This window comes from Giraffa tippelskirchi, chromosome 10, assembly GCF_054371585.1.
Source record: "Giraffa tippelskirchi isolate mGirTip1 chromosome 10, T2T-mGirTip1v1.2.pri, whole genome shotgun sequence".
Lineage (NCBI taxonomy): Eukaryota > Metazoa > Chordata > Mammalia > Artiodactyla > Giraffidae > Giraffa > Giraffa tippelskirchi.
Window position 1 is genome coordinate 148,915,210 of NC_137284.1, and position 23,984 is coordinate 148,939,193.

General features: G+C 43.6%; 1 protein-coding gene across 22 annotated transcripts in view; it reads right to left on the reverse strand.

Annotated features, from left to right (window-relative positions):
- The window catches only part of LOC145523678 (uncharacterized), a 106,192-nt gene that overhangs the window by 38,084 nt on the left and 44,124 nt on the right, over nt 1-23,984 (reverse strand). For 2 of the 22 annotated variants that reach the window (XR_014066821.1, XR_014066839.1), the window contains one exon: nt 19,533-20,228. The exons of 19 other annotated variants lie outside the window; for them this stretch is intronic. The gene's annotated coding sequence lies outside the window, so the exon portion shown is untranslated. Of the gene's footprint in view, nt 1-19,532; nt 20,229-23,984 lie in introns of those variants that run through there. One more of the 22 variants, XR_014066826.1, reaches the window with a different exon arrangement.

Consider the following 23,984-nt stretch of genomic DNA (forward strand, 5'->3'; position numbering starts at 1 on the left):
GGAATATATTTGCAGAGATGTGGATGGACCTAGACAGGGTCATACAAAGTGAAGTAATTCAGAAGCAGAAAAAGAAATATTGTGATGGAAATTAAAGCAAAAATAAACAAATGAGACCTAATTAAACTTAAAAGCTTTTACACAACGAAGGAAACTATAAGCAAGGTGAAAAGACAGCCTTCAGAATGGGAGAAGGTAATAGCAAACAAAGCAACTGACAAAGAATTAATCTCAAAAATATATAAGCAGCTCCTACAGCTCAATTCCAGAAAAATAAATGACCCAATCAAAGCAGGGGTCAAAGAACTAAACAGATAGTTCTCCAAAGATGACATGCAGATGGCTAACAAACACGTGAAAAGATGCTCAACATCACTCATTATCAGAGAAATGCAAATCAAAACTGCAATGAGGTACCATCTCATGCCAGTCAGAACGGCTGCTATTCAAAAGTCTACAAACAATAAATGCTGGAGAGGGTGTGGAGAAAAGGGAATCCTCTTACACTGTTGGTAGGAATGCAAACTAGTACAGCCATTCTGGAGAACAGTGTGGAGATTCCTTAAAAAACTAGAAATATAACTGCCATATGACCCAGCAATCCCACTGCTGCGCATACACACCGAGGAAACCAGAATTGAAAGAGACACATGTACCCCAATGTTCATCACAGCACTGTTTATAATAGCCAGGACATGGAAGCAACCTAGATGTCCATCGGCAGACAAATGGATAAGAAAGCAGTGGTACATATACACAGTGGAATATTACTCAGCCATTAAAAAGAATACATTTGAATCAGTTCTAATGAGGTGGATGAAACTGGAGCCCGTTATGCAGAGTGAAGTAAGTCAGAAAGAAAAACACCAATACAGTATACTAATGCATATATATGGAATTTAGAAAAATGGTAACGATGACCCTATATGCGAGACAGCAAGAGACACAGATGTATAGAACAGTCTTTTGGACTGTGTGGGAGAAGGCGAGGGTGGGATGATTTGCGAGAATAGCAATAAAACATGCATATTATCATATGTGAAACAAATCGCCAGTCCAGGCTTGATGCATGAGACAGGGTGCTCAGGGTTGGTGCACTGGGATGACCCTGAGGGATGGGATGGGAAGGGAGGTGGGTGGGGGGGTTCAGGGTGGGGAACACATGTGCACCCATGGGTGATTGATGTCAATGTATGGTAAAAACCACTACAATATTGTAAAGTAATTAGCCTCCAATTAAAATAAATTAAAAAAAATAAGTAAACATTAAAAAACGTTTGTAAGTGGAATCTACGAACATGGTGCAGATGAACAAACCTTTTTTGGATAAATTAGAGGTCATGGGACTTGACCCACTGAACTATGTGGTGGATGTCTACGGATCACTGGGCAATGCAGGAGACACAGAGCTGAGGATCACTTGTCCTCAAACCTCAGCTTCCTCCAGCCCACACCCTGCCTGTGAGATGGGTTGCTAGGCAGGGCTCTTTCTGGGCTCCCCCTCTTCACCACTAGCCATTTCAGAAATGTTTGTGACAGCAAAGCCTCCATTTATAGAGACAGGCCATGTATTAGTCCTTGAATAATTGTGTGAGTCTGTCTGGGCAGAAATAATCAAATATACAATTGCCTAGCATGGCCCAAGGATAGACCAAAGCCCTGGTTTCGCCTGAATGATTCACATCAATGCTTTAAAAACTAATGCAGCTTCATCTTCTTAGGCAGTGAAGACTAAAAACAGACTACTCATTTCAAAGAGTCGAACCTTAGAAAGACTGGAGTTAGAACATGTGCCCTAGGGACAGCACCTCTTATCACCCTTTGGAGAAAGCTATGAGCTGCTGATGAACAAATAACGTCACAACTGACACTGGAATGAGTAATACTGCTACTTGAATTATAAGTAAAAGACCAACATTTCTAGAGCCAGTGAAAATGTAACTTCTTTTTTATTGAGTATGGAAATGCAGGCACTAGGGGGCACGCATTCACCTTCCTTTTCAAGTAAGGATTATTCAAGGCTTGTTCTAGAATGAGGGGTCAGAGGCTCTGCTCCAGGTGCTGGCCAGTTTTTGTACAAACAGAAGCCACGTTAATCCACACTCAGCACAAAATGAAGTCACCATCGACCTCCTCATTCACCCAGCTCCCTGTCAGGGGCCGTCCATGTGCACAGGGCACTTGTGTTCCTTTACCCTTGGCTTATGTTTTAAAATAAGCATTTATACTGTATTCCATGGTCAGTGCCTCTCTGGATATTGCCTATTTAGACACCGCAAATTCTGCAACCTGATCAAGGATCTGAGTTTAAAGCTATCATGTGGTTAGGTTGTTTTTGTTTTTCAGTAAATCGTTGTTGATTATCTATTTTATGTATAGTAGTTTGTATCCGTTAATCCCTTACTCCTAATTTGTCCCTCCTTCCCTCTGTTTCTCCTTTGGTAACGACAGATTTGCTTTCTATGGCTGTGAGTCTGTTTTTGTTTTGTATATACATTCATTTGTCTTATTTTTTAGATTCCACATACAGCTGATACCATGTAGTATTGGTCTTCTTCTGTCTGGCTTATTTCACTAAGCATAATGTTCTCTAGGTTCATACACATTGCTGCAAATGGCAATATTTCATTCTTTTTATAGCTGAATAATATTCCATTGTATATATACGGTATATAATATATATTGTGTAATGTAACATATATATATATGCCGCATCTTTATCCATTCATCTGCTGATGGGCACGTGGGTTGCTTCTATGCCTTCTTAATAATGCTAAGCTATGTTCTATAGTTAGGGCTTCCCTTGTGGCTCAACTGGTAAAGAATATGGCCGCAATGCAGGAGACCTGGGTTTGATCCCTGGGTTGGGAAGATCCCCTGGAGAAGGGAATGGCTACCCACTCCAGTATTCTTGCCTGGAGAATTCCATGGATAGAGGAGCCTGATTGGCTACAGTCCATGGGTCACAAAGAGTCAGACATGACTGAGTGACTAATACACACACACATTTTACAGCTGAAAACAAAAAGCATCAACAATGTATAAAGACAGTGTTAGATGTTAATAATGCCCCTCCCTCTCCAGACATACCCCTGTCCAATCCCACCTTCAGGGTGTTTCTTACCTTCTTCTCAATGCTGACGCAAACCTATCTACCCAAATACACCCACAAAAGTGGGGCCACCTGTACACATTAACTGCCACTTGCATGCTTTCTTCTATTAGTCTACTTCAGACATTTTTTTTCAGATCAGTAGATAGAGATCTAACTTGCTTCTATTAACTGCTTCATACCGCATAATGGGGGTGGACAGGTAGGTTAATGGCCTCATGCGTGGTCTCAGAGCTGATAAGTGATGGAACCAGATTATAAAGCACAGTCTGTCTGCATCTGTGTTGGAGGGCATGGGAGCTGTAGGGTCACTGTGGGAATCAAAGATACGGAACCACTGGGGGTTTTCAGTCTTCAGGTCAGACGTACGAGGTAAGAGGGTCTGAGCGTTTCTTATAGTACTGCAGGTAAGAGTATCATGATATTGGCAAAGAAGTGTTAGAGGTGGCTGACTGGGGCTAAGCCCCAGAAAAGCCAAGCTTTGAGCGAATTATTCCAATCCCAATACGCATCAGAGACACAAATGTAAATAAATTAGGGAAGGAAACTTTGTGAGAAGCTATTGTTAAAATGAGAAGCTGGGAGACAACTGAGTGGTCACTTAACAAACATGAAATGCAGAGGAATACAATGTTAACTAAACTCCATGCCGGTTCTGATCAGTTTTGCTTGTTAAGGTGGGTGGAAATGGGATGATTTATTGTGCAGGTGAAGTTACCATCTGGACTACTCCTTTTCTGTCCACAAAGGCTGGTGACAAAGGGAGAAGTGGTGGGGCTGGGACCACAGCTTGCCTGTTCAGTTGTCGTTCATCGTTCACCCTCTACGTCGTGTCTGACTCTTTGCCACCCCATGGACTGCAGCACGCCAGGCATCCCTGTCCTTCACTATCCCCTGGAGCTTGCTCAAATTCATGTCCTTTGAGCCGGTGATGCCATCCAACCGTGTCACCCTCTCTTGCCTCCTTCCCCTCTTGCCCTCAGTCTTCCCCAGCATCAGCACTTGTTCGGTGGGACGCACTAATAAATCATGCTCTGACCAAAGAGACTCTCAGGGGCTGGACATAGGTCAGTTTTCCTGCATAATAAAGTTGGAGGAAGCTTATCTTCTTCTGGAAGGGATTGTGCTTCTTGTTCTTTTTATGAAGGCGTGGTCTGCATAAGTGCATGCTCAGTTGTCTCCAACTTTTACGATCCCATAAACTGTAGCCCACCAGGCTCCACTGTGCATGAGATTCTCCAGGCAAGAACACTGGAGTGGGTTGCCATTTCCTCCTCCAGGGGATCTTCCCGACCCACGGATCAAACCTGCATTTCCTGTATTGATAGGCAGACATTTTACTACTGAACCACGTGGGTAGCCCGCAGGCATCTTAGATATACTTAATTGATTACTATCAGTGAGGCTCAGTGATGTCACCATGGGAACTGCCTTGTGGGAACAGGTGACACTGGTCCTCCTCTGCTCATGCTCACAAGGACCCTGAGCTGTGAACCTCCTATTGTTGCTCTGACCCTGCCATCGTGGGCTCCAGGCTCCTCTTCTGGGCGACCCTCTGTGTCCTGGGGGTGGGTGAGTCCTCAGCAAACCAAGCAGGTCCAGTGTGTGTGTGTTTGTGATGATTACAAATAGGCTCTACCTGACCACCCTCACTGTTTCTCTACTGCCCTTGGAGCAGATGCTCCTATTTTTACATCTGGGAGATGGTGGAGGATAGAGGATCTGGCATGCTGCAGTCCATGAGGTCACAGTGAATCAGACAAGACTTAACAACTGAACAACAACAACAAACATGGGTATGTCCACTCTGTAGATGAGAAACATCTCAGTAAACCATTGAATAAACAGCAAGCAGGAGATCATGGACTTTCCAAATATTTCCTATTTTAAAGTATCAGAGACAGGATCCAACCTACATCATCATGCTTCCAAAATCAACATTCTCCTAAAATTCCATGAGGTTTCCTGGGGTCTGGTCAACAAATTGTAGCAGAACCCTGTCTCTTCCATCTTAAGACTGGCTGAGCTGTAGTAGGTGGTCTCACATCATGGTGTGGTTACTACAAGCTTACTACCTGTGAACTTCTAGGACTTTTGACTTCAAGCCAGAGAATGTTTGTACGGACATAATTCCTTATAGAATGAGGCATGATAGCCCCCAATACAGGAACTAGTGACTAGAGAGAGGGGGATTTCCAGTCTATCAGAGGATTCAGTAAAGGAAACAGAAACCCTCCAGGAATTTTCAGCAGAATGGGAGTGAATACAGGGAATTCATGCTTCTAAGCCATGGGTGGGTCTGGAGAAGGAAGAGTCTCCAAAGATTGTGGCTTGTTCTCAGGTGGACTGCTTTTGATCAGAAACCTGAAATTGCTACTTTTGCCCAGATCAGTCACTACAGAAGATAGCCGAGAGTCACAATTATTAAATGCATGATGTTGCCACTTATAGATCTCAGGCATAAGTTTATTAGTGAATGCAGACTGCTTTTAGTCTGCTTGGTGAAGTTATAGAAAATTCTTTAATTTATCTTTCATTTTCTCTGTGCCATATACATTATTTCAATCAGTCTTCTTAAGAACCATGTGAGATAGAGCAGTGTATCCACATTAAGGTGAAAAAACTGACTCCTGAATAGTTAATTTGCTAAAGCAGGCACAGCTAACAACAACTGGGACTCAAACCCACCCATGCTTTTGATCCACTTCTGTGTTTTGGTAGCAGGAGACATCTCCAGCATCGAACCATTGATCCAAGTCTCTTTCAGAAACACTAACTCTGACACAAGTTGTCATCACAACATCTTTCAAATGGGAGGCTAAAAGGACAAGAGTTCTGACTTCAGAGACTTTGGTCTGTTCTGCCTTTGACTATTCTGACCTGCCTTGAGCTGGTGACTTGGAGAAGATTTGGCTGAGTTTTCCCATTTGTAAACTGAAGCCATGATATGTGACTTGCAGAGATTTTATGCAAGAAAATGAAACAGATTGCCTAATGCAAAGTACAGGCTTAAGAAACCTTAGTTCTCTGTTAACTCTCTGACAAATCTCTGGCCTAGCACAATTACTGACTGTGCCCAATTCTAGGATCAAAGACAAGGATGGATTACTCTTGTCTGAGTCACCTGTGTTTCAGACACAAATTCATTTGAAATGCAAATACAGTCGCCTGATAATTTATTATGTGAAACTGGCTACAAAGACTTGCCTCTTGAGCAAAAATGAAAAGGGAACCCTGGACAGCCTTTCCTGTTTGATATTAAGTCTGATATGCAAGAAAGTGTGGTGCTTCCAGAAAATTCCAGTTTCCAAGCTGTTAGCAGTTATGCACAAGATCTGCTAGAAGAAGGGACAGTTCTTTCACCTGAAGAGCGGCCATCATGGAGCTTCTAGGGTTTTCCATCACATCCTCAGCCCCCCTCTGATTTCAGCCTCAACTGCAGTGAATGTTACATGCAAGTCTGCATCCATTTGCCCCAAGCTATGAGAGACTTTATTTTGGGGGGCTCCAAAATCACTGCAGATGGTGACTGCAGCCATGAAATTAAAAGATGCTTACTCCTTAGAAGAAAAGTTATGACCAACCTAGACAGCATATTAAAAAGCAGAGACATTACTTTGCCAACAAAGGTCCATCTAGTCAAGGCTATGGTTTTTCCAGTAGTCATGTATAGATCTGAGAGTTGGACTATAAAGAAAGCTGAGCACCAAAGAATTGATGCTTTTGAACTGTGGTGTTGGAGAAGACTCTTGAGAGCCCCTTGGACTGCAAGGAGATCCAAACAGTCCATCCTAAAGGAGATCAGTCCTGAGTATTAATTGGAAGGACTGATGTTGAAGCTGAAACTCCAATACTTTGGCCACTTGATGAGAAGAGCTGACTCATTGGAAAAGACCCTGATGCTGGGAAAGATTGAGGGCAGGAGGAGAAGGGGACGACAGAGGATGAGATGGTTGGATGGCATCACCGACTCAATGGACATGAGTTTGGGTAAACTCTGGGAGTTGGTGATGGAGAAGGAAGCCTGGTGTGCTGCAGGCCATGGGGTTGCAAAGAGTTGGGCACGACTGACCAACTGAGCTGAACCGAACAGTCTCCTTCCATGCATGCTGGGAGTCCCTCCCTCTGCTTTCTGCCCCAGGGTCTTCTGTGATGTCCTAGGAGCAGGATGTACCCAGAGCAGGCAGAGCTGTAGGGCCACTAATGCTCCTAGTGGGACAGAAGCCAAGGGACACGACTCGCGTGTTTCCATCAGGGATAGTTTAGGGAGGCATTCCCTGCGCCTCTCAGAAGGTCCTAATGGAATCCATCTTCTGTTGCCCCAGCACAACCTCAGTATGGTGCCTTATCCTGGTTTTCCCCTTCTGTGTTTCATTCTGCCTGCTCTCTGGCAAGGATGGAAAGACATCATCAAGGGAGGCTTCTCCTTGGAAGAGATCGCCATTTTTCTTTTCTACATACTGCCATTCAGTCATTCAAAAAGTCTTATGGTAGCATATATGAAGGAATCTTTCCTTGCTCATTTTGGTTGATTTTGAATTCCCAACAGACTCACATAGTCTCTGCTCCCTTAAAGCTCTGAACCTATTTGAAACTAGAATTACATTTACAAACGTAGAGCTGGCTTGAACTCAGTCATTTTTTTTCTCCAGTCACTCAACAAACATTTATTGAATGCAGAGTAGATCCAGGTTTTGTAGAACCTAAATCTTATACAAAGAATAGGAATCTTCTAAAAGTCTTAGATTCTGTTCAAATGAGAAGGCCTGAAGTTATTTTATTCTTCACTGACTTCATGGTCGATCTTCTATTTATTACTCTTCATGTGTAGGTTCTGTTCCATACTGTTCTGGGTGCTTGGAAACACCAGTGAAAACAAGCAAACAAAAAAAAAAGCCCAAACCCCAAAACAGACAAAGCTTCTGGATGAGGTGTATGTTTTCAGCAATACCAAAGTTGCGACTCAGTAATTAATTTAAGAGTAAAAAGGAAATGTTTCTGGCAAATACTCATCTCCCTAAAAAAGTCAGAATGTTGTTGAAAATACTAATGTTTTAGGTAGATCATACCTTATTGTGAGAACAATCCTCAGCTTTCAAGAATTCCGTGCATCCTACTTTAAAGAATGTGAGTCTCAGCTGAAAAACTCCCTTTTTGGCACTAACTCAGCCGTAGGAAGTAGGCTGCTTTGCTGTGAGGCTCTTGGCCCCTGAGACCAAGTGTGTCCTGGGAATAGATGGGAAAACCCTTTCCCAGGTTTTCCAGGCCCTAGTCACAAGCTTTTCCGTGCTGTTCTACATCGCCCTCCTCCTTGTCTGATTTTGGATTCCATATCCTTCCTCACTGTCGTGTGATCATAGGGGTTCCCCATCCAGATATCACCAAGATAGGTGATCACAGGAATAGGGGAGCCAGGCACACATCCACGACCTATATATGACTTAATAGGAAGCACTGATATTGTCTAGCTGTAAGTTTTGCACTGTAGCAAATTTATGATTCAATAAATATGCTCTCATTTGGTGGATATAACATCTGCCACATGGAGGCAGAACATTTCCCTGTGGCCCTGGAGGCATCAGGTATGTGTACATCTGGCTGAGTATTTTATCCACATTGCTAACAAGCCTCATTCCTTTTTCACAGAAAACACAGTCACGGAAGTGAGTGATCTAGTTCTTCGTGGCCTCCTCTGGAACAAAGGGAGGAATCTTACCCCGCAAGGATACAGAGACCTGAGCATGGATGGTGGGGCTCCCATCATAAATAGTTCTTGAAATTCCAATGACTTTGATCTTGAGACTGAAAACATTCTGGAAATCAGGTAGCTCTTTTTCAATGAAAAGATCTGTGTTGGCTGATAGTCAAGTATCCAGAGTTTAGGCAAAAAAGAAAAGAACTAGTAAAATTTTGAGCACAGAAGTCACAAAAGTACCAGGGCTGCCATGAAAATATTTCTTAGTCTACAGAAGCATGAAAAATTTTTAACAGTGTCCAAATAAGTAATATTATCATTATGCAGAGAGGAAAAAAAAAATCCTTACTAAAAGGTGGAGGGAAAGCTCATAGATCTAAGATTTCTTTTTAAAGCAGACTTACTAATTCTTCCTGTTCTGAGCTGTTCAGCTTTATATAGATTATTGACTTGCTCCTGTGGGAAGGTGTGTGCCTGCTGAGCTTTGCAGCTCATGCATGTGTCAAGGACAGTGACATCATCAAGTTACTGAGAGCCCAAGTTCTTTTTTTAATTTTTGGTGGTGTCATGTGTCTCTCGGGACCTTAGTTCCCTAACCAGGGATTGAAATTGGCTCCTGGCAGTGAAAGCACCAAGTCCTAACCACTGGACCTCCAAGGAATTCCAAAGAGCTCAAGTTCTATTTCCCTGAAACAGAGCTGGACGGCACGAGCCTCCATCCTGGATCAGAAATGGTCATCAGGCGGTCCTCCTATGTGACTTTTTATCACCTGTGGGCAGGTAAGTACAGGTGGGGTCTCTCCCTGGAATTCTCAAGACCTCAGTACAAGCCTTCCTTTTGGGATGAAGACATCAGCTCTATCACAGGACCTGTGGAGGCTGGGATCATCGACAATACAAGATCACAGTGACAGGAGAGACAATGACTCTGGAATGTCACCAGACTGATAACCATGACTGTATGTACTGGTACCAACAAGACCTGGGACATGGGCTGCGGCTGATCCATTACACCTATGATGGTGACAACACTGGGAAAGCTGAAGTCTCCAAAGGGTACAGCATCTCAAGATGAAATATAGAGGATTTCTCCCTGACCCTGGAGTCCGTTATCCCCTCCCACACATCTGTGTACTCCTGTGCCAGCAGTAACTCCACAGCGCTGCATGGCCACTTCCTCTCTGCACAGAAAGAGTGGTTACAAAGACTGAGGGTTGACTGCACATGTGAGGTCTGGCCCAAATGCCTGGAAGTTCCTGTCTCCATCAAAGTCACAGAGCTCTTGCCAGCCTGGGGGCTTGACTGCAGGGGGCAGTGTGACCCTCAGCGCTGAAGTCTACCCTACACCAGTCTCAGTCTGACTGCAGGTCACCCCAACACCTTAGCTGGCTGGTTCTCTCTTCTGAAGTCCCTCTGCTTGCAGAAAGGAAAATGCATCTTTAGTTGAGATACACGAAGAGCTCCTTGGTGATCTCAGAGTCCCACCATCTTCTCTGCCCTGTGGGCTTTGCAACTTCTTCATCTACTGCTTACCCCACTCTCTACTATCCTTCACCTTACAAGTCAGAAACCTTCACTCACATGGTCTCTGCTCCCGACTGCCTTTCTTCAGAGCAATAGTCCAACAAATTCCTATAATGTTTGCTTTCCTTCTATCCCTCACCATCATTCTGCATGAGTTTCCCCTGACTCTTCCTGCTCCAGCCATAAGCACCCACATTTAGTTATTTCCTCCTATGTGTCATGTTCCTTGTCACTCTAGGATCTTTTTTATAGTCTATTTCTTCTGCACTAAACATATATCCCTCCTTCTTATTTCTAGATCTCTTCTTCATTCTTTACATGAAAATCTATTTCAGGTATTTGTGCCTGCTTAGTCACTCAGTCGTGTCCGACTCTTTGCAACCCTTTGGACTGTAGCCCACCAGACTCCTCTGTTCATGGGATTTTTCAGGCAAGAATACTAGAGTGAGTTGCCATTTCCTCCTCCAGTATACCTAATTGTAATTGTGAAGAGCAAAATTAAATTTTACTAGGAGAAATGAAGGAAAAATATTTGGGAGCATTCATCTGAGAATGGATTTTTTTTAAAGAGAAACACAAAAGAACGCAAACTACATGAACTTTCCTGGTGGTCCAGTGGTTAAGAATCAGCCTGCCAATGCAGAGGACATGGGTTTGATCCCTGGGTTGGGAAGATTCCACATGTCACGGGGCAATTAAGCCCATGCACCACAACTATTGAGCCTGCACTCTAGAGCCTGTGGACCACGAGGAGCCACTGCACTGAGAATCCCATGTACCGCAATGAGAGAGGAGTCCCCTCTATTGGGAACTGGAGAAAACCCGCATGCAGCAATAAAGACCCAGTTCAGCCAAAAATAAATAAATTAAAATAAAAGCAAAAAAAAAACTGCAATGAAAATACTTATAATGTGAGTGCATTTAATTAAACCCTTGTACATAAACACACTGTAACACACTGTAAAAAAGATGGAAAGGTAAGCTGCTGACTAGCAAAAGACATGAAGGCTGCAGACAAATGATACAGAATCAGTGTGACAGAGTCTAACCCTAGTCACCAAATTCCCATGACCCCTCTGTGATTCCAATATCACTTACAGTTGGAAGGTTGGGAACCTAAGACCTGGTTCTGAACAATGGGATGTGAGTAAGCCAATTATGTAAGTCAATTATGTAAGTCAATTTCCAGCCTTGGCCCTTACAATTTTCTATGGCACTGTGATGGGATCCCCAAGTATCCTCCCATTTGGAGATTTGCTTTAAAGACTCATCAGATATGACATAGAGTTGTAGTCATGGCTAAGATTTATTAGTTTACAAAGGAAATATTCAGTGGCAGATCATCAAGAAAAAAGACAGACAGAGTTTGGAAGAATCCAGACACGGGCTTCCTTATGCTCTCTTCCTCCTGGGAGGGCTCACACAACACAGAGCTCACTGTCCCTAGGTCACAAAAATGCAGCAACACGGGTGTCATGATCCTGCCAAGGGAGCCCATTGAGGACTCTGCAAATCTGGACTCTGGCTGGCATCTGGGAACTTGGCTGGTGAACAGCTGTCTACATTGATAGAAACTTTTCTTGAGAAGAGTATCTCACTGTGCCCCACTGTTAGTGTGAACAACTTGTCTTACGCTTTACACTGGATTTCCTTCTGGGAGACTAGATTTTTTTTCATTAATGGTAAGCAGAGTGTTCCTATGGGATCAGCTCCCCCCAGAAAACTTGGGCAGAGTTCTCAATGGGCTCCCTTGGCATAAGTCAGCCAAATTCTCAGGAACCCATGGGATGGAAAATGACTGCCTTGTGAGACCATCAGAAACCCTAGAGAAACACTTGTACCCCAAAGCTAACCCCTTCTAGTTGTGTGCCCTAGATACTGTGTAGGATGATGCAAGAGAGATTCAGGGGAGGAGAGTAGTAATTCCAGACCTTGTCTAGGCTAGACCTGAATGGCTCACACCGGTGACACTGCAAATATCCTTAATAAGAATCAGATCAGCCAGAACACCAGCCTTTCCTCCTTTGAGCACTGAGATGCCCCCTTCCTGCTCCGCCTGGATTTTGTCTTGGATTTGTCCCATTTTGCGGCCCAGGAAGAAGGGGAGGCCGGAAACACAGGGAATTTCCTCCCGGAACGTGCACACCTCAACTACAAGCATTTCGTATGTAGCCCGAGAGGGCCCCATCTCCAGTCACCCAGATCACCACCCACCATGAATGCCGCTGTCACTTAGAACCTTTAACCCCTGGGCACAAGGACGGAACAAGCAGTGACACCTCAATGTGAAGAAGCTTCCCATCAGGGGGTGATTAACTGGTGCCAACATAAACTGGACTCAGACCAATGGCTTTTCTATCTTAATAATAGAGAATTTATGAGGGAAATGGATGGTCCTAATAGTTGTACATCTACGGGTCTTAAACGGATAGCTTGGGCATGTAAGCCCTAGGGTTTGAATACTCAGAAGATTATCTCAGAGAACATGACTGTACTGCTTCCAGGTCTCTGACACACATTTCCTTCTTTTCTTGATTCATACCAACTCTCAGGGCCTTCTTCAGTCCTCTAACCCTTTCTACCTCACCACTCAGACAATGAAGAACATGTTTCATAACAAAAAAAGGAAAGAAAAACATTAAAAAAAAAGAAACTAATCACTGAAATTCAATTGTATGTCTGCTATGCTTTTTTTAAGATTCCAGAAGCTCTGTTCAATTTTGTATTTATTGTTATCGTATCCATCCCGGTACTTCCAGGGATAAGGGGGTTCTCTGCCTTCTCAGCTAAGATTAAAGGTATTACATTGATGACCTTGAAGCACAGGCAGCACCGTGGCAAAGGCTTTGGTACATGACACATCATGGAGAACAGCAAAAGCAAAGAGGAAGCTGGTCTTAGACCTTCAGATAGAACAAAAGCTGCCAACTCAAATCTATAGCCAGGGCATCATTTTATCCCTTTATCTTCAAGTGTGTCAGTTAGTTCACTGTGCTTCTAGGATAAAGATTTAACAATTACCCCAGCTTCCACCTTTTCTTGGGCTTCCAGGTAGCTCAGTGGTCAAGAATCCGCCTGCAATGCAGGAGACTAGGGTTCAATCCTTTGGTTGGGAAGATTCCCCTGGCAGAGAAGGAAATGGCAACCCACTCCAGTATTCCTGCCTGGGAAATCCCATGGATAGAGGAGCCTAGTGGGTCACAAGGAGTTGGACATGACTGAGCATGCATGCACACACACCACCTTATCTAAGCTCATCTGATTGGGAAAATAGAGAACCTGGTAAAAGAGACATCTCCGAAGAGAAGGATAAGTATAGATAACAGAAAGAGGGCATTAATTGATATCTCAAACTTGAGTTGCCTTTGACACATCTAAGTAGGAACATCCAGCAGAGAGTTAGACAATGGTGATGGGAGATCCACTCCCTCAGGTTCTGGAGTGATGGGTGAGGATGGTTGGATGAATTCACCCCGTCTATGACATTCAACAAACACTAGATATGTTTTAGTTCATAGCGGTTGGCTTCGAAGGCTGTGGGCCTTTGCAGAGGCAGTGATGTCACAGTGGGAACTTTCAGTGGGGACAAGGGGCGCCCTGACCCCCGCTCATGCCCACAAGGACCCTGAGATGGTGAACCTTCCACTGCTGTTCCTACCTGCCATGGGCTCCAGGCCCCTCTTCTGGGTGACCCTCTGTCTCGTGGGGGCGGGTGAGTCCTGAGAACATCAAGCTCTCACTGCGTTTTTCTCTTTCAAGTTAAAGTTTCAATCATCTCCTTTTTCCATTTTCAAATTCTATCTTTCCCTCCAACCTCGACAGAACTCACAGAAGGGAGGGGTAGCCCAGTCCCCCAGATACAAGATCACAGAGAAAAGAAAGACCGTGGCTTTGTGGTGCGATCCCGTCAGACCCTGGGATGAGGTCTGGAGTCACTGATTCTCTTTGAGGAAGAGACTGAAATAAACATTATACAGTTGCCTGAGAATCAATTTTCTGCAGAGAGGCCCAGAGGTGCAGACTCCACTCTCTGGATCCAGTCTGCAGAGCTGGGGGACTTGGCTGTGTATTTCTGTGCCAGCAGCTCAACACAGCCTCAGAGAGATCCTTCCTTCCCGTGCACAGATTTCATGATTCTCCCTCTTTGTAGCTCATGGCAGCTCCAGACAGGCCCCCCCCCCCCAATTCCTCATTATGCCAGGGGCAGATGTGGGTTTGCAGAGATAAGCTGTGATGCATATAAATGGAGGACACATGCTTTTCCTTAAAACACAAGAGCTGAAATTGTGGTTTGAAAATCATTATGACTCAGGGATTAGAATCATTTCATGGTGACAACTCAAGAATCCAAAATGAAAGTACTTGTCACAGATTCAGCCCTCAGGGGCTAGTGATGGTTGTTCTCCTGTAATATGCAATCAAAAAGCATGTCCAATAAACTTTAATAATACAGGTGGTGATTCTGTGAGTGCAGCAAACAGCAGGCTTTCTGAGGTTTTTTTAATCATCATCTGAATGATTCAAGTTTACATCCTTCTTTTTTTCTTTTACTTAGGAAGCTTTAGGCATCAAAGTCTCAACACATAGTATGTGTTTGGAAAACACTTTTCCCCCCCATTTTTATGGGGAGATAATTATGATGTCGTTGATGGTGATGATAATGTCAGCTATTTTATTCAGCCCTTTTTCAGCTTCAAAGAAATATATACAAATAGATATCCTGGTAACCAGTCTTAAATTCTAGCCCAAAACAAATTCCTGCTCTGGAATTGTCTAAACAATACAACTCAACACTCTATATAGGCTTGCAACTTCCCTGGTGGTCCAGTGGCTAAGACTCCATGCTCCCAATGTAGGGAGCCAGGGTCTGATCCCTGGTCAGGGAACTAGATCCCACAGCTAAAGATCCCGTGTGCTGCAGCTAAGACCTTGTGCAGCCAAATAAGTAAGTGAGTAAAATTTTAAAAACAAAAAAACACTGCACGTAGGCTTGAGCCAGACATTCAAAAGCTATTGAGGACATTTCCAGTTGTCTGGTTTAGTACATGAAAGTAGTTCCTTAGCACATTAAAATATTTTTTAGTAAGAACTTCTAAAACAATCAATTGCCCTGATCCAATTGCCCCCTCTGATACTGTATCCTCTACTCTAACTTCTGCCTGGGTTCTCAAAGATAATTACAGAAATCATTCTGAAGCATTGGTTGGAACTGCTTGGAAAGCAATTTACTGAGATCCTCTTGAAGGCATGGTCACTACTCCTGAGGCTCTGTTGGTTTCACTTCTCTCCTTATCCAACCAAGACTGCAAGTCATAATACACATTCATGCACTCAACGCATATTCCTCTCCAGGGCTCTGCCCATATCTCCATCCAACTTACTTGTCTGATAAAACTTCAGTCACTGATGACCATTTCTTCATTGTTGTTGATTAGTTGCTAAGTCGTGTCCGACTCTTTTGTGATCCCATATATACACATGTATATATATATACACGTATCCTCTGTTTTCTGGATTTCCTCCCCATTTAGGTCACCACGGAGCATTGAGTAGAGTTCCCTGGGCTGTACAGTAGGTTCTTGTTACGATTTGATACATAGTGGTGTAGATATGTCAGTCCCAGTCTCCCAATTCATTCTATCCCCCTTCGCTTCTTGGTATCCATAGGTTTGTTCTTTACATGCATGGGTGTGTGCTAAGTCGTTTCAGTCGTGTCTGACTCTGTGTGACCCTATGGACTGTATCCTGCCAGGCTCCTCTGTCCATGGGATTCTCTAGGCAAGAATGCTGGAGTGGGTTGCCTTGCCCTCTTCCAGGGGATCTTCCAAACTCAGGAATCAAACTCTTCTCTCTCATGTTTCCTCTATTGGCATGCAGATTGTTTACCAGTAGTGCCACCTGGGAAACCCATTCTCTACATCTGTCTGTATTTCTGTTTTGCAAATATATTCAGTTGTACTATTTTTCTAGATTCTACACATAAGCAATATTATAAAACATTTGTTTTTCTCTTTCTCACTTACTGTACTCTGAGGACTGTCTCTAGTCAGTCCATGTCTCTGTCAATGACACAATTTCACTCCTTTTTATGGCTGAGTAATGTTCCATTGCATGTGTACACCACATCGTTATCCTTCCCTCTGTTGATGGAAATTTAGGTTGCTTCCATGTCCTGGCTATTGTAAATAGTGCTGCAATAAACATTGATGAATTGAAGTTTGATGATTTTTTTTTACCCAACTATTTAGACTAAACAAAGAAGGGTTGACTTGAGAACTCTCATCTATAAGTACTAGAATTAAAGTCAAAAGAATTTTATTTGGAATTTTAAATAAAAATTAATCAGTGTTAGATTCTTAATATGAGATTGCTTAGATATTTAGCTTAAATGACCTAGAGATGTTACATTTAAATTTTAATTTTAACAAAAGTATTTCTTTTAAAAACTTAAATAGTATTTGTAATCATATTGGGACATTGGCTTTGTCATTTTATTATTGGTGTTTCAAAATGTTTTCTTTTTTTAACCTTTATTGTATGACTTCTGATGTTCCACTGGACCCTGTGGCAGGATGGGAAATGAGATAGGGAGTGGATATTTAGACTTGATCACAGAGTATAGAATAAATTTGAGATTTGTTTAATTGTTGCAACGTCAGGACACAGATGTGCTGTTTTCTTAAGTATACCAGAGGAGCAATGGTTGGATTGGGGGAGAATAACTGACATGTTTCTGTCTTTTCATCTCCCTTTAAATTTAGTCTTCTAGGACAATGCTTTATTTGATATTCCCCATTTAGGGGAATTTGATAAGGTAGTCCTCCTGTTCTAATCTTCCTATTCCTTGCTGAATCTACTCTGTCGGAAGAGAAATAGATAATCTTATTTAACCTATTTTTCTACTTTAGTCTCTCATCTCCTGCCTTCTTCTTGCTGGCTACCTACACAAGAGATAGATGCTTCAGTGTTTTCTCAACATGCACCAAGAATAGCAAAGAACTTTCTTATCCATACAGGGTCATCCTGTAGTTTGGAGGAGAGAGAAAATGAGTTAAGTTCCGATTCAGCGTAGTGTAAACCAACCCTTTTGGTTTCACATCTGAGCCCTGTTATTTACCAATATCAAAACTGATATTATTATCTTTGCCTGACTCCAATGTCTAACTCTCAGGTGGTTCCATCTTAGGCCATAAGACAGTATTATTCATTGTCCCTCTAACACCAAGAAATTATAATACCCTTATGTCCTGTACTTAGTGAAAAAACACACAATCCCTTTATGTTTTCAGTTAGTTCATTCACTCAGTCGTGTCTGACTCTTTGTCACCCCATGGACTGCAGCACACCAGGCCTCCCTGTCCATCACCTACTCCCAGAACTTGCTCAAACTCATGTCCATCGAGTCGGTGATGCCATCCAACCATGTCATCCTCTGTCATCCCCTTCTCCTCCTGCCCTCAATCTTTCCCAGCATCAGGGTCTTTTCCAATAAATCAGTTCTCCGCATCAGGTGGCCAAAGTATTGGAGTTTCAGCTTCAGCATCAGTCCTTCCAATGAATATTCAGGACTGATCTCCTTTAAGATTGACTGGTTTGGTCTCCTTGCAGTCCAAGGGACTCTCAAGAGTCTTCTCCAGCACCACAGTTCAAAAGCATCAATTCTTCAGCACTCAGCTTAGTGAGAGGAGAAGGAAATGGCAACCCACTCCAGTATTCTTGCCTGGAGAATCCCATGGACAGAAGAACCTGGAGGGCTGCTGTCTATGGGGTCGCACAGAGTCAACTGAAGAGACTTAGCAGCAGCTGCAGCAGCTTACGGAGAAGGCAATGGCACCCCACTCCAGTACTCTTGCCTGGAAAACCCCATGGATGGAGGAGCCTGGTAGGCTACAGTCCATGGGGTCGGTAAGAGTCGGACACGACTGAGGGACTTCACTTCCACTTTTCCCTTTCATGCATTGGAGAAGGAAATGGCAACCCACTCCAGTATTCTTGCCTGGAGAATCCCAGGGACGGCGGAGCCTGGTGGGCTGCCATCTATGGGGTCGCACAGAGTTGGACACGACTGAAGCGACTTAGCAGCAGCAGCAGCTTAGTGAGGGCATATTCGTGCTGCTTCTGCCCACTGGCCACTAGGAGGCGCTGTGGCTTCGTTGTCATCTAGTGTCTATGTGGTGGTGCTGCCTGGAAGGATGGCGTTAAGGGAAACCAGAGGGTCGGATTTAGAGTTAGGGAGTTGGCGATATCTTGAGTAAAGGCTGAGAGTGAAGGAACTAGAGACCAACCCTTCTTCCTCTGTTGTTCAGGTGGGTTTTGCTCTGACTGGACCTCTGAGTGTTCACTCGCTTCAGTCGTGTCCGACTCTTTGCAACCCCATGGACTGCAGCCCAACTGGCTGTGAATGACAGGTGCGCCTGCACAATGGGCATTTCTTTGGATTTGCTTAAGTCATGGTTGCACAAGGAACTGGGATGCTGTAGCTTGCAGGTTCTGGGTTGGGGAAAGCAGAGAAGCAGTTTGAGTGTCAGAGCAGCCTAGCCTAGCGAGACAGAGCTCATGCCACCGGCTCTGCTGAATTTAGAGGGCAGGGCTGGGAGAAGGGTAGGTGCTAACCTGGACCTCATCGGGGGACCCTCGCCCCAGGGAGCTGACAACCACAGGGACACCACTGGCAAACCCACATGTCAGTCAGGGACTGAGTGGATCAGAGCAACAGAATTTCTCCCCAGGAAATTTTGCTCTCAGCAGGAAAATACATAATGGAGTTTCGCCATTCACTCCAGATTCATGGGTCCCTTTGAAGCAGATGAGATCTGGCAGAAAGGAGAATTTTTTTGTCTCAGCTACCTTGGTCTGATTTCCAGTTCTTTCTATGGGACTGCATCAGTCTCCCCTCTGTATCTCCTATCAAGCTGTGGCCTCTTTCAACTCATATACTGTGATTGATTAGATTCCTGTTGCTGTTCTAACAAATTACCATACATTTTGTAGCTTAAAACAATATAAGTTTGGGACTTCCCTGGTGGTCCAGTGGTTAAGACTTCGAGCTCCCAAGGCAGGGGACCTGGGTTCGATTCCTGGTCAGGGAACTAGATCCCACATGCTGAAACTAAAAGTTCCTGCACGCTGCAATGAAGATCCCATATGCTGCAACTAAGATCCAGCGCAGCCAAATAAATAAATTAAAATAAATATTAAAAAAAAACAATATAAGTTTATTGTTTGATAGTTTTGAAGGTCAAAAGTCCAGAATGAGTCTGTGCTGTGCTTAGTCATTCAGCCGCGTCCGACTCTGTGTGACCCCATGGACTGTAGCCCGCCAGGTTTCTCTGCCCATGAAATTCTTCAGGCAAGAATACTGGAGTGGGTTGCCATGCCCTCCTCCAGCGGGTCTTCCCAAGCCAGGGATCAAACCCAGGTCTCCTGGATTACAAGTGGATTCTTTACCAGCTGAGCTACCAGGAAAGCATCAAAATGGGTCTCAGTAGGTTAGAATCAAGGTGTCAGCAGGGCTGCCTTCCTCCCGGAGGCTGGAGGGGAGAATTTGTTTTTTTTGCCTTTCTCAGCTTCTAGAGGCCACAGGATGTCTTGGCTCGTGGGCATTTCCATCTTCAAAGCCAACAATGACAGATCAAGTCTCTTCTCCTGCTGCATCGCTGTGACCCTTACTCTTCTTCCTTCTTTTTCCACATTTTACAGTCCTTGTGATTACATTGGGCCCATCTGAAAAATCCAGGCTTGTCTCCCTACACTAAAGTCAGCTGATTAGCAACCTTAATTCCATTGAGAACCCAGATTCCTTCCCCCGTGTTACATAATATAACATATCCACAATTCCAGGGATCAGGCATTGACATCTTTGGGGAGCCATCATTCTGTCTACCATACCCTAGGTACCTGGCAAAAAGGAAGGAACAAACAATGATCCTTTATAAAAATATAATAATGGCCTCAGTTTTATGTTTAGGATCCAACAGAAACCAAAGGGATGGACTCTGCAAGGGGAAGAGGTACCTCTGGTAACATAATTTAGCCTGTAGACTCTCTACTCTTTAAAATTGGCATGTGCATCTTCGATCTCTCCCAGTGGCTCAGTGTTAAAGAATCTTCTTGCAATGCAAGAGACCTGGATTTGATTCCTGGGTTGGGAAGATCCCCTGGAGAAGGGAATGACAACCCACTCCAGTATTCTTACCTGGGAAATCCCATGGACAGAGGATCCTTATGGGCTATAGTCCATGAGGTTGCAAAGAGTCAGATACGACTGAGTGACTAACACTCCATGGTTCAGAAGACTTAGTAGTGTGTCTCTGTGTTAATCACAAAATATGGATTGAACTGGTCCTTCTTGGTTAACAAATAACTCACTTGAACAACCCTGTAAACAGAGGCTCACTTCTCTCAGCTTTCTGTAACCTAAACCATGAGGGGAAGTGGGTTTGTGGCTTCTTTTATAGGGAAAAGCTGAGATGTTAATGTAAAGACACTGAGTTTTTCCAGGAATAAGGGTAATATATAAATCAATGCTAGAGAATTTTATTTGCAAAGAGAACATGAAAATCCTCTGCTTATTTCATGGCAGGGATAAAGAAATATGGTAAATTCTATGCTAAGGGTTTTGAGAATTTAATAGAACTTGAGGATAAATAAACTCAGAAAGATCTTTCACTGCAAAAAGAGATTTCAAATTGAATCAGTTCTCAGGGCATCAGTTCAGTCCCTGAAGCCCTAACAAGGCAGTTCCTATTCTTGTTTATCCTGGAGTGCTCAGAGCTAAACTCCTAACCAATGGATGAGTTTGAGTGTGATATGACCAGGATCATCTAGCCACCGGTGAGAGGAATACGAGGGTTCATGGGGAAGCTGGATTGCCGTGAGACAATGAATTCATCTTTAAGTACTTGGAGTTCGAGATTCAAGTGGAAATATTGGATTGGCAAGCTCTAGATAAGAGAGAGTATAGAGAAGGCATTATGAATTGATAATACCAAAATAAATCTGTGGGAACCTCTGTCTCATATCGATTACAATTGTGGGTTCATGGAGAAGCTGGATTGCAATGAGACAATGAATTCATCTTTAAGTACTTGGAGTTCGAGATTCAAGTGGAAATATTGGGTTGGCAAGCTCTAGATAAGAGAGAGTACAGAGAAGGAATTATGAATTGATGATACCAAAATAAATCTGTGGGGACCTCTATCTCATATCAATTATAATTGAGTTCAGTCCTGCCTGATTCATCTCCTAGAGATGTGGCCTTCTCTGAAGGGAGCTGCTGAGTTGGGAGTAGTGGCTCGTTCAGTGATGTCACTGACAGACACATCTTGCCAGGATAAGCGGTCCCGAACACACTTCTTTGCTCACGCTCACAAGGGCCCTGATCTGGGTAATTCCCCATCATTCTCATCCTGCCATGGGCACCCGATCCCTCTGCTGTATGGCCCTTTGTCTCCTGGGGGTAGGTGAGTCCTCGGAACATTCAGCGTCCTCCCGTTGGTTTGCCCTATTGTGACTCCAATATATTTCTTATTCTGTTTCCAAATTCTTTCACAGGAACCACAGATGCTAACCTAGGAGTCACCCAGACACCTAGGCATGAGGTGACAGAAAAGGGACAGGCAGTCACTCTGAGTTGTGAGCCAATTTCAGGCCACACTTCCCTTTATTGGTACAGACAGACCTCGGTGCAGGGACTGGAGTTGCTGATTTACTTCCACAACGAAGCTCCTATCGATGAGTCGGGGATGCCCAAGGATCGATTCTCAGCTAGGATGCCTAACGCGTTGTTTTCCACTCTGAAGATCCATCCCACAGAACCCGGGGACTCGGCCACCTACCTCTGTGCCAGCAGCAAAGACACAGCGCTGCAGAGTCGCCCTTCCCCAAGCAGAGAACCTCTGCTTCCCCTTCCGGCTCAGCCCCCAGCCCTCTAAGTCATCCCTACTTCTCTTTCACCAGGAGAAGTGAGTGTGTTTGGGGCTTAACAAGAACAGAAAATAAGGTATCAACATAGGCGATCTTGTATATGAAATCCTGTAGGAATGGGATTCAGAGATTGCTCCGAAATTGTCAATGAGCTCAAAATTCACCCCACATATAAAATAAGCCTTAATTACTCAGATCATAGAATTTCCTGCCTTCCTGCACTTGCCACCCCCATCTGAATGGAAGAAGCTCCAGATAATGGCTGCTCATCCTTCTCCATTCTTTTTTAACTCTAACTTGTTAACAGAATCCTGCCCCACCCCAACACAAGTTTTTTTGATAGGACCCTCCTAATTGTGATTACGGACATCCCATTCTAATGATAATATCAACTTAACATATATATGGCTTTTTCAATACATTTTGGGCAAAGTAAACAACTTAATTCAGTAGGTGCAAGCTGAATCTTGGTATTTATTTCTCTCTCTCCTGCCTAGGAGAGATACTGATATTGAATAAAACCACTCAATATCACAGGAATCCAAGTCTATGCCCCAATCAGTAATGATGAAGAAGCTGAACGGGTCTATGAAGACCTACAAGACCTTCTGGAACTAACACCCAAAAAAGATGTCCTTTTCATTATAGGGGACTGGAATGCAAAAGTAGGAAGTCAAGAAACACCTGGAGTAACAGGCAAATTTGGCCTTGGAGTACAGAATGAAGCAGGGCAAAGGCTAACAGAGTTTTGCCAAGAGAATGCACTGGTCATAGCAAACACCCTCTTCCAACAACACAAGAGAAGACTCTACACGTGGACATCACCAGATGGTCAACACCAAAATCAGATTGATTATATTCTTTGCAGCCAAAGATGGAGAAGCTCTATACAGTCGGCAAAAACAAGACCGGGAGCAGACTGTGGCTCAGATCATGAACTCCTTATTACCAAATTCAGACTTAAATTGAAGAAAGTAGGGAAAACCACTAGATCATTCAGGTATGACCTAAATCAAATCCCTTATGATTATACAGTGGAAGTGAGAAATACATTCAAGGGATTAAATCTGATAGAGTGCCTGAAGATCTATGGACAGAGGTTCGTGACATTGTACAGGAGGCAGGGATCAAGACCATTCCCAAGAAAAAGAAATGCAAAAAGGCAAAATAGTTGTCTGGGAAGCCTTACAAATAGCTGTGAAAAGAAGAGAAACAAAAAGCAAAGGAGAAAAGGAATGCAGAGTTACAAAGAATAGCAAGGAGAGATAAGAAAGCCTTCCTCAGTGATCAAAGCAAAGAAATAGAGGAAAACAATAGAATGGGAAAAACTAGAAATCTCTTCAAGAAAATTAGAGAAACCAAGAAAACATTTCATGCAAAGATGGGCACAATAAGAGACAGAAATTGTATGGACCTCACAGAAGCAGAAGCTATTAAGAAGACGTGGCAAGAATACACAGAAGAACTGTACAAAAAAGATCTTCATGACCCAGATTATCACAATGGTGTGATCACTCACCTAGAGCCAGACATCCTGGAATGCGAAGTCAAGTGGGCCTTAGGAAGCATCACTATGAACAAAGCTAGTGGAGGTGATGGAATTCCAGTTGAGCTGTTTCAAATCCTAAAAGATGATGCTGTGAAAGTGCTGCACTCAATATTCCAGCAAATCTGGAAAACTCAGCAGTTGCCACAGGACTGGAAAAGGTCAGTTTTCATTCCAATCCC